This window comes from Triticum dicoccoides, chromosome 5A (genome assembly GCF_002162155.2).
Source record: "Triticum dicoccoides isolate Atlit2015 ecotype Zavitan chromosome 5A, WEW_v2.0, whole genome shotgun sequence".
Classification (NCBI taxonomy): Eukaryota; Viridiplantae; Streptophyta; class Magnoliopsida; order Poales; family Poaceae; genus Triticum; species Triticum dicoccoides.
Window position 1 is genome coordinate 213,250,034 of NC_041388.1, and position 5,258 is coordinate 213,255,291.

A 5,258-nucleotide genomic window follows, 5' to 3' on the forward strand; every position below is an offset into this window, starting at 1 on the left:
GGTAGAGCGGATCTCGACGACGACTCGCCCCGACTCGTCTTCTTCCCCGTCGCCTTCGCCATCGCTTTCTTTGCGCACTCTAGAGCGGTGGTCTTGTCCTTCCCCATTCCGGTGGAACGGGCTCGAGTTGGGCGGCGGCGCCGAGAGTGGAGGCGGAAGCAAGGGGGAGCGGAGGAAGGACGAGGAGAATGGGACGCACAGTGCGAAGGCATCAGCCTCGCCACCTTATATGGCCCCATTCCCCGAGTGACTGACTGGTGGACCTAGACGATCCTATCAAATCCTGCAATAGGCGCACGTGCAGTACATGGAGAAAAAGGTGGCATGGGGATCGAGGCACCCCTGCCTAATCCACTCCGATTACCGCGGCCCTCTCCGCCTCGCGCACTTCCCCAAATTTCGAATCTCGCAAGATTCGGAAATAGCAGAGCAGTCAATCATGCCAAAGATTTAATGCGACACCAGCAGTCAGAAATTATCAGCAAAAATTCATTCGACAAACCTCTAAATGGCTCAAGGCGATTGAAAACAGAGTCAAAGCTGTTACTTGGTTCACCAATCTGGTAAAATTCTTCCACAGCATGAAGATCAGGTCAGAACCATATTCAACCCCATTTTTTCACTCAAACCCAGAACCATTCGGGGGCTAATGACGATGACATGCACCTAGAGTAGGGCAATAGACCTGATCTAAGCACCCCTCCCAAGGATGCCGCCCTACAGTCAAAGGACAATCAAAGGACAGTAAATTCTACCGACTGGAATTACTTGAGTGCATGCCCACTCGACCAACATCTCCATTCGGATACCCCAGTTCCACTCGACAAGCATATCATCACTTCACCATACAAGAAACCACTCAGAGTACAGAAGGCCTAAATTCACCATGGACAGCAATGGACAGGCATTCACTCCGTAGACTTAAGGATCATTTATATCACTTTAGTGCTGGCGTTACCAGTAATGCCCCCTCTTTATGTACGTTGAACCCTTGTAACGTGGGCTAGCTGGGGTCTGGGCGCACTCTATATAAGCCACCCCATCCACTGGCACAAGGGTTCGCACCCCCTGTAACTTCACGCATAATCCAATCGACCGAGCCTCCAGGCACCGAGACGTAGGGTTGTTACTTCCACCGCGAAGGGCCTGAACTCGTACATCTTGTGTGCACAATCTCACCGTAGCTAAGATCTTGCTTCTACATACCTAGCCCCCTACATTACTGTCAGACTTAGAACCATGACATCCCACATGGTTGGAAAATCCAGTGGTAGTCTGAAAGGCTAACGGGAAGTGGAGGCTTTGCATAGATCTTACAGATCTCAACAAAGCTTGACCGAAGGATCCATTTCCCCTCTCGCGTATCGATCAGATTGTGAATTCTACTTAGGGTTTTGATTTTCTCTCCTTTTTGGATGCATATCCTGGGTATCACAAAATCTTCATGTCCAAGGAAGATGAAGATAAGACATTGTTCATTACTCCATGTGGTACGTACTGTTTTATCCACATGCCATTCAGATTGAAGAGTGTCGGGTCTACTTTTGCAAGTGCAGTCCAGATTGGTTTGAACCACAACTGCACAGAAACATAGAAGCTTATATGGATGACATTGTGGTCAAGACCAAGGATAGAGCCACCCTTATTTAGGATTTGGAGGAAACATTTGCTAATCTGCGCAAGATCAATTTGAAGCTTAACCTGGAGAAGTGTGTATTTGGTGTTCCCTCCAGCATGCTTCTTCGGTTCTTCGTATCCCATCGTGGGATCAAAGCCAACTGTAACGCCCTCGATGCGGCTATATCTCCCACGTGTCAAAGCATGACTTAGAGGCATAACCGCATTGAAAGCAATGTCGCAAGTGAGGTAATCTTCACACAACCCATGTAATACATAAAGGAAAGAGATACATAGTTGGCTTACAATCGCCACTTCACACAATTACATGAATAAAGCATTACATCATCCAGATACACACAAGGTCTGACTACGGAACCAAAATAAAGAAAACTACCCCAAATGCTACACAGATCCCCGATCATCCCGACTGGGCTCCACTACCGATCAACTGGATACGGAACAACACAAAGAACAAGATCTTCATCGAGCTCCTCCTTGAGCTTGGTTGCGTCACCTGCTCGGTAACATCGGCACCTACAAACTGGTTTTGGAAGTATCTGTGAGTCATGGGGACTCATCAATCTCACACCCTCGCGATCAAGACTATTTAAGCTTATAGGTAGGGAAAAGGTATGAGGTGGAGCTGCAGCAAGCAACTAGCATATTTGGTGGCTAACATATTCGCAAAAGAGAGCGAGAAGAGAAGGCAAAAGCACGGTCAAGAAACTATGATCAAGAAGTGATCCTAGAACAACCTACGTCAAGCATTACTCCAGCACCGTGTTCACTTCCCGGACTCCACCGGAAAGAGACCATCACGGTTACACACGCGGTTGATGTATTTTAATTAAGATCAACTTTAGGTTTTCTACAACCGGACATTAAAAAATTCCCATCTGCCCATAACTGCGGGCACGACTTTCGAAAGTTCAAATCCCTACAGGGGTGTCCCAACTTAGCCCATCACAAGCTCTCACGGTCAACGAAGGATATTCCTTCTCCCAAGACAATCCGATCAGGCTCGGCATCCAAGTTACAAGACATCCTCGACAATGGTAAAACAAGTCCAGCAACACCGCCCGAATGTGCCGACAAATCCCGATAGGAGCTGCACATATCTCGTTCTTAGGGGACACTCAGATAGGTCAAGCTACGAGTAAAACCAACACTCAGAGGAGCACTGGCCCGGGGGGGTTAAAATAAAGATGACCCTTGAGTTTTTGCAGAACCCAAGGGAAAAAGAGGCTAGGTGGCGAATGGTAAAACCAATGTTGGGCATTGCTCGAGGAGTTTTATTCAAGGAGAACTATCAAGGGGTTCCCATTATAACCCAACCGCGTAAGGAACGCAAAAACCGGGAACATAACACCGATATGACGGAAAACTAGGGCGGCAAGAGTGGAACAAAACACCAGGTATAAGGCCGAGCCTTCCACCCTTTACCAAGTATATAGATGCATTAATTCAATAAGAGATATTATGATATCCCAACAAGTAAACATGTTCCAACAAGGAACAACATCTCCATGTTCCAACAAGGAAACAAACTTCATCTTTACCTGCAACTAACAACGCTATCAGAGGGGCTGAGCAAAGCGGTAACATAGCCAAACAACGGTTTGCTAGGACAAGGTGGGTTAGAGGCTTGGCTCAACAATATGGGAGGCATGATAAGCAAGTGGTAGGTATCGCGGCATAGACACAGCAAAAGAACGAGCAACTAGCAAGCAAAGATAGAAGTGATTTCGAGGGTATGGTCATCTTGCCTGAAATCCCGCAAGGAAGAAGAACAAGTCCATGAAGAAGACAAACGGACATAGTCAAACGGTTCCTCACAAACGCGATGTTATCGGAACCAACCCGAAGAAGAAATACCGGAAAGAAGCACACAACATAGTAAAATAAACCACACACGAACATGGTATGATATGCGGGATGTGGTATGAGATGCATATGCATGATTTGGAAAGGAATGATTGAACCTGGCCTCAACTTGCAAATCCAAGAGTGCCACTGGAAAGGTGAGGTGATTTCGGTTGAAATCGATATAAAGATCACCGGAATCGGATGCACGGTTTGGAAATGGCAAGCAAAACAAATATGGCACCGGTCTGCGATAATCAGCAAGTGACCAACTAAATGCATCAAGATAAATATGCTACAACACTCAAACATAACAAAAAAATACATGGCAGGGATCCACTCATGATGCTTGACAAAAGATGAACACTGAGATACGACTAACTCGTCCATTAACAGGTTGAAACAAGCATGGCAATAGTGCAAAAGATAACAGGTTTCAGACTTAGTGAAATTAACACAAGTCTGGAATTTATCATCAGGAAGCAATCTTTAGAGGATGAAAACTACATGCGACAGGAACATATCATGGCAAAGCAAGGCATTGCATGAAGCTACTCTAAGCACTTAACAAAAGTCCCTTAGTGACCATGAGCCAAAAGGGATCAGAAAATACAATTGCAAGCATGTGAACATAGCAAAAACATAAACAGATTCAGACAGTGAAAAACTAGAGCATGCAAAACAGTTAACGAGTAGACATGTTTACGAGATCGATGCACTCACTATAGAGCATGGCATGAAAAACTAAGCATACACCCATCAAGAAGACATGGCATAGAAGCTATACATGGAAAGTACAACAACATAGCATGCACGGTTCAATAGCAACAACCTCGGCAAAATCGCTAATCATGTCAACGATCTGCCAGGAACATTCTATAGCAAAAGTAGAGCTCGATTGACTCAAGCTAGGGTGCTCCATAACTTCAAACAAAGACATGGATGGATAGAGCACCACAATATTAACAAAACATCCTTACTGATCATCCTCAAAATAGGCATGGATCACTAGGAAACAACATGGACATATGGCATAACAACAAAATCAGGATAAGGACTTGGTGAAATTCTAAGTCCCTGAAAACAGCATCAACGATTACGCTAGTTTGCAAGCTTGTGCTAGTCACCCCAAATATCACAAAAATACATGGCAAGAACCTCTGTAAAGATGGCATGGCATATAACAAAACACATGTAGAGCTCAGGATCATAGCATGCACACATTAAACATGGCAAAAATGACAAAAAGCTATTTGCTGAAACAGATCTGCCAAATTCCTCACATAGCCCTCTTCCAACAGCATTTCGGGCATCAAGATGAGCTCAAATGAAAATTATGCAATGAGATGAAATGATGTACTCGTCGAGGTGAACATTTTGATATGCTACACGCACGAATCGGAGCTACGGTGATTAAGTTATGATGCAATTAAGATGCCTAAAAAATATGCAAAAACTGGGGACTTAGAAGAAATAGACCTCGCCCAGATCTAAGGTTCGTGCACGCGAACCGAGGCTCGCCGGAGACGTTGCCGTGGTGGAGATGGAGGTCGCCGAAGGGCATAGCTCGCCGGATCCGGCCCTCCCGCGGCCGGATCTGGCCGGAGAAGGAGCGGGGAGGCGCGGGGCTCACGGCGGCGAGGAGGAAGTCGGGCGGCGGCGGGCGAGCTCCGGCCGGCGAGGGGAGGTGCGGGGTGGCGGCCGGTCGAAGGCGGCGGCCGGAGTACGGCGGAGGCGGTGGCGCGAGCTCCGGCCGGGAGGTGCGGGCGCGGGCG